The 13,088-nt window shown below is 38.9% G+C and overlaps 1 long non-coding RNA gene across 3 annotated transcripts in view; it reads right to left on the bottom strand.

Annotated features, from left to right (window-relative positions):
- The window catches only part of LOC121041454 (uncharacterized), a 42,582-nt gene extending 35,503 nt beyond the window's left edge, over window positions 1-7,079 (bottom strand). For all 3 annotated transcript variants that reach the window (XR_005795742.1, XR_005795739.1, XR_005795741.1), the window contains exon 1: window positions 6,849-7,079. This is a non-coding gene — a long non-coding RNA (uncharacterized LOC121041454). The remainder of the gene's footprint in view (window positions 1-6,848) is intronic.
- Window positions 7,080-13,088: the final 6,009 nt, after the last annotated feature.

The raw sequence follows: 13,088 nt of genomic DNA, 5'->3' as shown, positions 1-13,088 counted from the left end.
GCAGGGATAGGAAGAAAACAAACGCCTCATAAGGAGAAGGTCCTAGTATCTTTCCTTTTGCTTGGTGGTAATCACCTCTTTCCCAGTCCATTATTTCTGTATAATTCTTCTGAGAGCCACAACCCTGTATTCTAAAGATTTTGCTTCTGCTAAGTGTACCTGGCAGTGAAGAACCAAGGTAAGAGGGGAGAGTTTAGGGCCTGCTCCGTTTTAGCTAGAGGTAGATTTTGGGTCTTTATGTTTTAGCCATTGGTAGGAGATTGAGCTGGAGAGCAGAGGAAAAGAAGGAAATAAAGGAGACTGCCTCTGGCTAAGGAGTAATTTAATGCCGGGGAGGAGATAGAAGGGATGTGTCCTCCTCTTCTTCCTTTGCTTTCTCGGGGTCTAATGCGAAACCCCAATTAAGAAAGAGCATTTGGGTGGTGCATTAGCCATGTCTCTACTGGTGGTGGGATTCGTCTAACATTGGAACCATTCAGAACATACTAGTAGACCCCCCCTCTGATTAAACCTGGGTAGGGATTATCTAATGGCCGAAGTACAGGGTGGGTAGACCTTAACTACGGTTTGGATTTGGCTAACCTGTTCTTTTCAAGCCTGAGGTTTTCTATGTAAACCCATCCCCACCCCCCAAACACTTGTTTTGCCTTGTACCATCTCATCCCCATTAGTCAAGTCATGTGTAATTTGGCAACCATTGACTAGCATTTTATTTGCCCAGCGAAGCTCCAGCATTGCACTAAAGAGGCTTGTGGTATTTTATTTTTTTGATGCAGCACTCTCCCATCTGACAACTAAGCGGGAACCATACTTTGAGGCAGAAGTTAATCTTGAACGCTCAAAATATTGGGTCTGATTTTGAAACTTTTAAACTCACTACTGATGATTCCACACCAGGCAAATTTGTTCAAACACACGGGCTGTGCCCCTGCCCTAAATCCTTCTATCTTCCACATCCTCCAGCAATAAAGCACAGAATGGATTTAATTAAGCACACAAATACTAAGCCAGAATTTTGAGGGCGGGGGAGAGGAAAAGAAAGGGGAAGGAGCTGAACATGTAAAAACCACACGACAGAGGAAAAATGACATTCAGAATCGGCAGACACTGAATTTCTCTGGTTGTTTTAACTCTGCCACAAGCATGCAATTCTGTTAAAAAGAGATGACTTAAGTTGGCAGCAGCAATTTCTTTTAGTAGCTTGTACCACGGTCTTGCATGTAAGTCGGATTTGGCTTAAGTAAAGAGAATTTCCTCAAAATTAACTTCACTGGGATAATCAGCAGCATAACTACCCTGAAAAAAAAAACAGTGCTGGCCAAAGAGGGAGATGTCTGCTTTTCTGACTGTGCCTATATTAAGACTAGCAAAGTATGGTATGTCTTCCAACATTTATTGAAAGTGCCATATCTGTTACATATTGTGTTGGAGTCACCGATGAAGAAATATGTTTTTTTCATTACTATAGTAGAATATTTTTTTATGGCAAGATATTTGTGATCTCAATCTTTCCTATTCAAATAATGCCAAACACCAAATATGAATTTTATGATGTACGCTTTGTGCTTGGCATTAAAAGAGAGAAACACATGTCCTGCAAGTCTGTAAGTTGTTTTTTTTTTTTTTTTTTTTTTGTTATTGTAATTCTTCAAAGTTACAAATACAAGTGAAAAATCTGGGGGAAAAGATAATTTCCACTGTGTGGAATGTGAATACTTAAACAAAAAGTTATGGTTATTTAATGTAATTATTAATTCAAATCCTTTGGTCACTGTGATTTCGAGCATTTTTTTCTCCTTTATTTGACTTTTCTCTGAGTTAAGCAAAGATGAAACTGACACATTGTATGTTGTTAGAGGTTTTTTTTTTAATCAGGTCAGAGGGAAACAATAAAATCTTGACACATCTGAACATGTGCAACAGAGTCAGGACCTGAGCTTTTGTGTTTTTGTTTTTGTTTTTTAATTGAATGTTCCTTAAAGGTTAACATTTCTAAAGCAATATTAAGAAAGATTTTAAATGTTATTTTGGAAGACTTATGATGTGTGTATGCAAATAGCTGATAATAATGACTAGTTCAGAAGTCCTTTTAAGGGAGAAGATCTAAAATGAAAAATGTATGTGCAGAACATGTATAAATGACCGGTCAGTGCTTAAGAGTGGAGGTAGTTCTATTGATTTGTCATTCTCAAGATATTTAATATCAACTGCATTATGTATAGTGTGTGCTTCAATCTTCTAAAAACAACAGAGGATTATATGGACTATGACTGAATTACTTTGCTATGTTTGAGGAGGAGAGGGGATTGGATGGTCTCATAAAAACTAATTTGGTTTAAAGCAAAGTTTTATGAATTTGAAACTAGAATTTGATTTTGATCCCAATTATGTTCTACATAACCTTTCCCAAAGAGCAACCAATAAATTGAAACTCTTCTGTGTGTGTGTGTGTGTGTGTGTGTGTGTGTGTGTGTGTGTCTGTGTGTGTTTAACTGGTAGTGTTTACAGGGTAGGATGAACAGGGGCTCACTTGTCATAGGAAGGAAGGTAGAAAGGAGATCATTGGATCTCTTGTGATTCCAAAGGAAATTTAGTTCTTCCACCTAGACTTTTATAATTTCAGTAGGACACCTCAGGCCATGGCAGTTAGAGGTGGGGGGAAAGTTGGTATGCAATGGAAAATACCAGCCTCTTCCCCAGAGCTAGAAACAAGAGCTGGAAAGGGCTTTGTTTTCAGTAATGGAAGAGTTGCCATGCAGAAATGATAATGGCTTTATTTTGAGGTGTTAAAGGGAAAAATGGAAAAAAGATTTGGGGCTCACTAGAAGGAAGATAATAATGAGAGTAATTCATCAATGCAATGAGCTGCCTTTAAAATGGTGAACTCCCTGTGCTTGGAAGTATGAAAACACATGCTAGATGTCACTTAGTAGGGATGTGAGGTAAAGTGAGTTCTTGTCCTGGGTATGCAATTGAAGTAGATTTCTGAGGTCCCTTCCTACTTGGACATATAGTACAGGATTTCTACTAGGTATTGGTGCCCTGACAATGGTGATAAAAACCCCGGAAACTACGTATGGAGTGCTTAGGCCAGACACTGTGCTAAGAATTCTTTTTGAGTTGTTCCCCACAATCTTCATATATTGTATGTATACCATTACATACACTGCTAGGAGGCAGTGAACTCGTAGGGTTTCACTGCAACACGTGTGCCCTTAAACACTGTGCAAAATTGTGATATTCTCAACTTATATCAGTTTATTCTTTTAAGGACGGAACACAGAACTCTGCAAATAGATCCAACTCTTAATTATTCACATTTAATGACTATGATTACCCTGAGGTTGCAGTTGGCATCATCAGGAGCCCTAGCTCCAAAGCACTTAAAGGCTCTTTGCCAGTTCTCTTTTTGTTATGGGCTCCTTGGACTTGGAGGGGAAAGATGGCAGCAATCACCAAGGAGACAGTGTCCTCAGAAAAGCCACACCCACCTCTAAGAGGCAACATCTGAACAGGGTAATGGACTGGATACAGAAATGCATTCTAGATTTAAAAAAAAGTACATGGTAGGATATCAGCAAAAATGTAGTGAGGAGCTCTGAAAATTCTCTCCTCCATAAAACCAATGAAAAACTGGCAAAACTAACCAGAATCAACTTTTTAGAACTTTGAAAATTAACTTCAGGCCTGCGGCAGTCTGGGGGACATTTATTTTAGAAAGAAGGATGAATCTCTGTAAGAGCAGTGAACACTATGACATTGTAATTTGCCCTGTTCTCATCCTTCCTCTCCAGTTTCATAGAAGACTTAAAAACCAAGAGTCTGCAATTATTGTGAAAACCAGCAGTCGAGCAGCCACTGGAGGGGGGTAGAATGGGATTGGAGTTCTTTCAAAGCTGAATCCCCAGAGAACTGTTATTATTTGACTTGTCTGTCAGGTCCTGGAAACCCCCCTTGCAAGGCTATCTTTATTTGACCCGACTGGAAGCTGCCCAGTGTGAAAGGCTTTGTTGAAAACAATTAGAGGCAATTTATTATTTTTGTGGCTGCTTGAGGTAGAGGATAGCACTTGGGGCAAACAGAAGGCTGAACAAAAAGCTTAACGGAGGGAATGAGATTTCCTTCGGCCTTTGAAAAGCTCCAACACAGTACTGGGAGTCTAGAAGGCCAAATGCAGGTGTGGAGTTGTGTACAAGCCCAGGGCTTTCTACATGCTCAGGAAGAATGCAAAGAGACTGTAGACTCTTATCTCAGGATGATCATGAGGCTCTGCATAAGCGAGAAGTCAGTTGTCTACTGCCTGTCTGAATATTGATGCTGTGCCCCAACATTTATACAGAACCCATTGGCAAAGACTGATAGATTTATCGGTTCCAAGTGTTTAAGGAAATCACTGTTCAACCATTCACTGACCACGAAACTAACCAAGCAGAGACTCCAGTGGCAAGACACAACAAAAAATACAGACTTTACTGAATTAATTCATAAAAGTCACTAAACAAAGAAACATCAAACACTGACAACAGCAAATCCTGGGGAGCAGGAGAGAGACCGATTTGAAGAGTTACCCCATTATATTATTACTTAAAACTACTTGTATGTTCAAATGACAAGATCTTATATGTAGAAACCCAAAGGAATCCGCAAAAGAAATATTAGAGCTATCTTGGTCCATTCAGGCTACTGTAACAAAATATCACCGACTGGGTAGCTTATGAAAACACAGTTATTTTTCACAGTTTGGAGGCCAAAAGTCTGAGATCAGAGTGCCAGCGTTGTCAGGTAAAGTCAATGCTTCTGGGTCCCAGACATCTTTTCATAACTTTACATGGTGAAAGGGCTAGAGATCTCTCTGAAGCCTCTTTTGTAAGACACTGATCCTATTTGTGAGGATTTCACCCTCATGACTTAAGGACACCCCAAAGGTCCCACCTCCAAATATCATCACGTTAGGGGGTAGGACTTAAAAATATGAGTTTTGGGGTGGATACAACCATTCAGACCACAGCAAAAACTTAATAAATGAGTTTATCAAGATTGCTGGACACAGGATCAATATACAAAAAATTAATTGTATTCTATATACCAGTAATATGAAAAACTGAAAATGAAATTAAGAAAATAATTCCTTTGCTATAGCATCAAAAAGAGGAAAATAGGAATAAATTTAACAAAGGAATAAACGTAACTAAGGAAGTGCAAGACTTGTACATTGAAAATTCTAAGACATTGTTTAAAGCAATTAAAGAAAACCAAAATAAATGGAAAGACATCCTGTGTTCATGGATTAGAATTCTAATGCAAATTGAATACAATCCCTATCAAAATCCGAACTGGTTTCTTTGCAGAAATGGACGAGCTAATCCTAAAATTTTTATGAAAATGCAAGGGACCCAAAATAGCCAAAACCATCTTGGAAAAGAAAACCAAAGTTGCAGGACTGACACATCCTGATTTCAAAACCTACAGCAAAGAATGTTGTCAGGCAAACGTCCTTATAACTACCATTAGATTAAGAAATAGATTTCTTTCCCAGCCTCTCCAGAGGCTCTCCTTATGTCCCACCTCAATTTTAACTCTTTCCCACATGACAATAATAATCACACCTTCAACTTTTATAGTAAATTCTTCTTTGCATATCTCTATAGTTTTATCACCAAAGTGTACATCCCTAACTCTATACTGGTTCCAGACAGTTCAAGTGGTAAAAGATTAAAGACCTGAGGTAAGGCAGGTCTAACCCTCTTCCTATGATCTTGATGGTGATCAGCAAGTAGAGGATTACTAGTATCCATTTCCTCCTATTGCACTAACAAATTCACTGGGAAGGCGGTTAAAATCATGGGATATTTCAAGGTATTTGAGGTAACTATTCTCATTTTCCCTGTTCCCCATTATAATAAAAACAAGGTTTTGATACTGAAACTCACAAAACAATCCTACTGTCTTCTATGTGTATGGCTGAAACCACTTTCTCTATCCTGTGTATTTCTCATTAAACAATGCATCAAGAGTCCATTAGAAATGATCTTCACTTCCTTTCAGGACAATCCATTCCACAAGTGCCAATGCTGACATTTGGAAGGTAGAAGTTTATTATGACACCACAATGACAGCAGAGGTTATATTTGGGATGATATCTATTATTTTTTACTTCTTGCATTTTTTTCTCCCTAAATCTTTTTGTTTGGAGCTACCCTTCCCTCATTCCTTGTGGTGCCTTTGAGGCTTATCATTGTGTGTTTTATTCCTATTCCTTCTGCAGGCATAGGGGTGACATAAGACCATACTGGAAAATCAGAATATTCATTTCATTTGGCCACCATGGTGGGTTTTAAAAATGGGCTTGAAAGTCAAACTGAGCCCATAAGAATCTTCTTTCAGATATGAATACAGAGGCTGGGAGAAAGGATTTTTTTTCCCTCCTCTAGAATCATAAGCTGGTAGACCAAAATCTCCTGACAGTCATCGCCTGACAGTCTCGGGTATATGGATGAAACTGTTTCAAGAGTTAAGCATCTGAACACAGAAAAGCAGAGCCAAAAGATGGACCAAGTATCTTAATGAAAGAATTTTTCTTACTGAATCGAGCTATGCTGGAAGTTAGGCCAACCTATGAATCAACTTGTATTTGTCAGAGATGGCTCTGTAACAAATTATGCCAAAACTCAGTGGCTTAAAAGAACATTTATTATCTCGCGTATTTTCTGATAGGGATCTGGGAATGATGAAACTGGGTGGTTCTCTCTCTAAATGTCTCAGGAGTATGCAGGCAAGATGTCACAGGGGTTTCAGTCCTCTAAAGACTTGACAGGTTAGAGAACCCACTTCCAACACAGTTCACTTACCTGGCTGTTGGCTGGAGTCCTCAGCTCCTCACAAGGTGGACCTGTCTTCAAAACATGGTAACTTCCTCCAGAGTGAGTAATCCAAAAGAGAGCAAGGAAGAAGCCACGGTACCTTTTATGACTTAGCCTCCAAAGCCACAGACCTTTACTTTCACTTTTCCTATTTGTCAAAAGCAAGTCACTGAGTTTGTCCACATTCCAGAGGAAACTGCAACCCAGCTGCCTGAGAACCAGATGACACCCTCTCCATGCTCCACAGAAGTTATGAGTTCCTATGAATGGTTGCTGGCTAAGGTTGGTTGCTTAAGCCTGCAGATCCAGTGTCGTATATCTGCTCATTGGAACCTGGGCAAATTATAAAAATTAATTAACTTCATGAGTGTTTGAGAAGTGCAAGGGTTTAGCTTTCTGTGCTCTATAGTATAGGAGACAACCCAGAAAGATACTGGAACAGGTGCCAAGAGGGCAAGATGCCACATCAAATTAATTCACGAATACAGGGGTGAAAGGAAACGGTACTCAAAGGCTTATCATGAAAAGTTATCAGTCTCTTACCCCAGCTCTTCTACTTGACTCCCTTCAGTCTCATTTCTCAGTCAACTGTTGAAAATGTCTGTTTCTTCTGCCATTGCATCCATCTTTCCACTTCTTACTTTTAATTTTACATATTGTCTGCCAACATCGTGTTATGATAAAGAAGACAGCTTGTTCCTTCTCCATTTCACTCACTCTACACCACTAATATAATTGCCCCACAAATTTAGCTTTCATCCATAATCAGAGTTTCCACTATTATGATCATCAATTACTATTTACTGCTGAATTTATGTTTCCTTTCTTGTTCAACTGATCCTGGAGTCAGCTGTTTGACATTTTTTCCCATTTATTTAGCTTTAAATATATATACATATATGTGTATATATATGTGTGTATATATATATATTCAAATATATATATGCACACACAAAGCCTTATTTTTATATATGCCATTTTAAAAAATACATTTATATATTGATTTTTAGGTGTTCAAATAGTCCCCTTCCATTTTGTTCACTGAAGACCTCCCTTTCAGGACTTTCTACTTACCTGCTTCAGTATGAACTGGTTGTTCTTCATTTGAAACCTCTCTGTTTGAGTCCTTATACATCTTAAAATGTCTCTAGGTTCTCCTCACTTATAGAGTAGATAAGCATAGAATTGTAAAGCCCTCAGAATTTTTAAGGTATTCTTCCATTATGTTCTATGTTCTGCTTGCTGTTAAGAAGTTCAATGGAATTCTAATTTTTCTCTCTGGAAACCGTTAGGACCTTCATCTCTTGTGTTCTTAAAACTCACAATGATGTTGGATTTCTTATTAAGTTTGATAAGCACTCAATGGACCCTTTAATCTGTAGAATCATGCCCTTTAGTTCTGGCACCTCATCTTCTTATATTATTTCTTTCAAAATTTTTTTTCTCCACAGTTTTACTCTAATATCTCCTTTTAGAGATCTTATTAGTCAGATATTAGACCTCCTAGTCCATTCTTCTTAGTTTTTTATGTTTTCACTTCTATTTCCATAGCTTTAAAAAATTACTGAGGTATAATTGTCATACAATGTTATATTGGTCTGTTCAGGTTCACAACACATTGATATTTCCATAGATTTTCATTTTTTAATGATTTCTTGAAAGCAATATCACAACGCTTCTGTAGCAGATTTGTAAGTTGTCTCCATGATGTGTTAAGTGATTCTCCCAAGGATACCACTTCCTGGTATTCTTTGCATGATACCCTTCTCTTTAGTGTGGCTGGGACCTGGAAAAATTTCTAATAAATGGAGCTAGGATGCATGTGATCATCATGTGAATGTGATTGCATAAAAGTGTAGCTCCCATCTTGCTAGGGACCCTCTCTCCATTGCTAGCTCTGTACAAGCAAGCTGCCAAGAATCTACAGCTGCAAGGACATGAATTTTGTGACAACTTGAAGGAGTTTAGAAGTGGATCTTTTCCCACTCTAGCTTCTTGTGAGAACCCATTCCCGGCTGATACATGGATTATTGCCTTGTGAGACCGTGAACAGGGGACTCAGCTAAGCTGTGCTCAGACTCCTGATCCACAGAAAGTGTGAGATAATAAATATGTGTTGTTTTAAGCCACTAAGTTTATGGTAGTCTGTTTTACAGCATAGTAAAATAATATATCTTTTCATGAATTTTAAATTTGGTCAGTCATGTCTGTTGTTGTTTCTAAAGAGTCTCTGCTTGTTGTCCTTCCCTCTGTTTTAAAGTAATATTCTGGGGTACCTGGTTGGCTCAGTTGGTAGAGCATATGACTCTTGATTTTGGGGTCATGAGTTTGAGCCCCACATTTGGTGTAGAGCCTACTTAAAAAAATAATGTTTTGTTTCATGGATGTAATTTTTTTTCTTGTCAGTTTTCCCACTTCCTCTTCTCTTTACTGTCTCTAACTCTGGCTCTCTTACGTGTGTGTGTGTGTGTGTGTGTGTGTGTGTATTAATTTCTGGCTTTCCTAAGATATTGATGATTCTTAGTGGTATGTTACATTTAAGAGCTCCAAATAAGCCAGTTGGGAAGATCTATGCGCAGGAAGGTTATTAAGCTGGTATCCTTCTCTGCAAGCTAATCTGGTGGTGAGGCAACCTTTTAATTGGGGAAGTTCCCAAATGTCAATATTTAATTATCTTTTTTCTGGGGCCATTATGTTTCCTGAGAGAAGAATCCACTATACATTTTTTTTTGCGGGGGGAAGCTACTAGTCTTTTATGAGGGTGAAAGAAAAAGGCTGGGTGAACTCTTCGTTCAGAATGAACACTTTCATTTATTAGCTCTACCTCATTTCTTTTTTTTTTAATGTTTATTTATTTTTGAGAGAGAGAGAGAGAGAAAGAGCGAGCATGTGAGTAGTGAAGGGGAGAAGAGAGGGAGAGAGAGAATCCAAAGCAGACTTTGCACTGTCAGTGCAAAGCCCAACGTCGGCTCGAACTCAGAAACCGTGAGATCATGACCTGAGCCGAAGTCTGACACTCAACCGACTGAGCCACCCAGACACCCCTCCATGCCTCACTTCTGTCTTTAGTTGGCCTGATGGTCTTGAAATTCAAGGATTTCTGGTTTGAAAGAATAGACCTTTTTCAGTGTTCAAGTTAGGGCAGATGAGGTTATGGTTGCCTGGTGTGACCTGGTGTTCTACTTGTCTATTGTTGCATGAAAAACTAAGTGGCTTAATTTCTTCTTATTATTACTACCTTTTATGGTTCTGTGAGTTGACTGAACTCAGCTAAGTGGTTCTTACGTGGGTAGAGGTTTCTCATGCTGTTACAGTCAGATAGCACCTGTGAGTGAGAATGACTCACTCACATGGCTGCCAGTAGATGCTGGTTATAGCTGAAAGCTTAGTTTCAAATAGTCTCTTAAGCTTAAGTGTCTTAAGCTTCTGAGAGCATAGAGGTTGGGTTTCAAGAGCAAGTGTTCCAAGATAAAGAAAGTCAAATCTCCCAATTTCTTAAGGCTGGGCCTGAAAACCTATACAGTGCCACTCCTACCATATTCAATTGGTCAAAGCAGATTCAAGGAGGAGGGGATCCCTACCTCCCGATGAGAGAAGTGTCAGCTAACTTGTGGCCATCTTAACCAACCGCAAAGGACTTCACAGGCTGGGAGAAAAGACATGAGGGTTCAGGCTGTTTTGTACACAAACTTTGACTCCGTTTCCCTCAGTTCAGCTCTGCAGCGCACTGTGACACCCGTCTTCTGCCTTGGTCCTCTGAGGATTTTGTAACTCAGTTTGAAGCTTCTATTATGCTGTCATGTCCACTCTTCCTTGTTTGCTTTCCATCTCCTAAAAAACTTACTAAAATCACTCAATTGCTATTGTCTTTTTTTCTTGTTCTTTGTCCTTGTATGTTCATACCTTTTAAATTCTTTACTTTCCTTTTAGTGGAGTTCCACAAGAAAGAAACAGTAAACTCCTGTGGATATATTTATATCCAACAAAAATTTACACCCATTGTTACCTGATAAGAACTTCATTTCACAGAGTGCTTTAAAATGAAAAAAAAAGTGCACTTTTGCATACATCATTTTATCTGATCCTCATTAATTTTCAAAGAAAGGCAGGGCAGATTTCAAATGATTTCTATTTTAGAGGTGAGGAAGTGGAAATTAGAGACAAAATGATTTGCACAATGTTGCATGAGTAATTTTCTTTCTTTTAAATCTTCTAGAGAAATGTCCTGGAATTAAGTCTAAAGGTGACAAGGATAAGTCAAAAAAATTAAACTTGTACTTCTTTTTAATTTTTTTAACTTTTTTTTAATTTTTGAGAGACAGAGAGAGACAGAGCATGAATGGGGAAGGGGCAGAGAGAGAGGGAGACACAGAATCTGAAGCAGGATCCAGGCTCCTAGTTACAAGCACAGAGCCCAACGTGGGGCTCAAACTCACAAACTGTGAGATCATGACCTGAGCCGAAGTCGGACGCTCAACTGACTGAGCCACACAGGCACCCCATAAACTTGTACTTCTTTTTGAGGGAGAGGATGCAGTGTGTGGAGCTCAGAAAAACTAGAATTTGTATAGCATTGGAGCAGCCAATTCCCAATCTGGGATTTATTTATTTATTTTTTCAACGTTTATTTATTTTTGGGACAGAGAGAGACAGAGCATGAACGGGGGAGGGGCAGAGAGAGAGGGAGACACAGAATCGGAAACAGGCTCCAGGCTCTGAGCCATCAGCCCAGAGCCCGATGCGGGGCTCGAACTCACGGACCGCGAGATCGTGACCTGGCTGAAGTCGGACGCTTAACCGACTGCGCCACACAGGCGCCCCCAATCTGGGATTTAAAAAGAAAAAAAAAAAAGAAATGTATACATATATACATACATATATATACATACATATACATATGTGTATGTGTGTGTATGTATACACACACATATATATATATATATATATATATATATATATATATGTATATATATATATGTATATAAATGGACAGTTGTGGTCGGGTGGGTCAGGAACCTATTTAGTAACAAACTAGGAACACTTGATGATCTAGCTCAGCTTCCTACTTCAGGCCACACTCCTCATTCTGTTCACTTGATCCACATGCTGGGATGTGAGAGTTTTTCCCCCCCATTCCTTTGCAGGAGCCCATTTTGGCCATTTTTAGGGTAGTGACCGAGTTTCAAAGAGGAAGACCCTATAATGTCTCCCAGGCATACTACAAAGGAAATGTAAGTCATCAGATAGTAGGATCTGGATCTGTGCCAGGATAACTCGACTCTTCTTGTAGAAGGTGCCATGGGATGGAAGAAGTGGGTCCCCTCAGTTTTATGTCTTGTCTGAAAGATGATAACCATGCTAATAAATTTAGTGCCACATTCTTTACAGTGTGCTCATCCGACCCCTAGAATAAGGCAATAAACCATAATAGGGTCCATGATGCTTTCAATTATTAGACATTCATTTCTGCTCTACATTTTTCCTTTTCTGCCAAAGTTTGGCTTTATTGATGTGCTTTCTGGAGGCATGGGAGAGGGTATGGTTAGAAAAAAAAGGTCTACTTTTCAGAAATCTGAGAAAAATTATATGTCTATCAAAGTAAAACCTAGGCTCCCTAATGGGGGAAGACATAACATTTTTGTCATTGTATCCACAATAAATACATAGATCTATCATATGAACAAAGCCTGTTTGGAGGCACTCCTGAGTCTTTTCAAAGCCACAGGCTATTTTATGTTACCAACACCCTAATTAAGAGCATTAAATTTTTCTTTTAGTGGTTAGTAGTTAGGAAATGTATAACCCCATCTCTCAGGCTTTTTTGAGAGCAGGAAGGCATCCAAAAAAGCCTCTGGGATGTTGTACTGAGCCCCAGAGGGGCTGTGTTTGCAAAGAAAAAACAAGAAAAAGAATAAAAGTTGGTATTAAAGAAGATAATATATTTAGTTTTCTTATCATGATATTAAACACTGAAAATGGACCTTTCCAGGTGTTCAAAGCAAGGCTGGAAGGGTTAGTTTCTTCCCTGTTTGTCTCTCCCTGTGTATTTTATAAAATATTTCAATTCTTCACTTCCTTTCCAGACATGCTATCAGAACAGGAAGGCCACACTCAAACCACAATTTCACCTCCCATGCTCACCCAGGATTCAGAGAAAACTGGGCACTACTTGAAAAACAGAATTAAGGCCAGAAATTCCACTACTAGGTATTTACCCAAAGAAAACAA

This window comes from Herpailurus yagouaroundi, unplaced genomic scaffold (assembly GCF_014898765.1).
Source record: "Herpailurus yagouaroundi ecotype Mexico unplaced genomic scaffold, PumYag 184, whole genome shotgun sequence".
In the NCBI taxonomy this organism is placed as follows: domain Eukaryota; kingdom Metazoa; phylum Chordata; class Mammalia; order Carnivora; family Felidae; genus Herpailurus; species Herpailurus yagouaroundi.
Note: the sequence above shows the minus strand (reverse complement) of the source record. Positions and strands in the feature narration are given on the sequence as shown.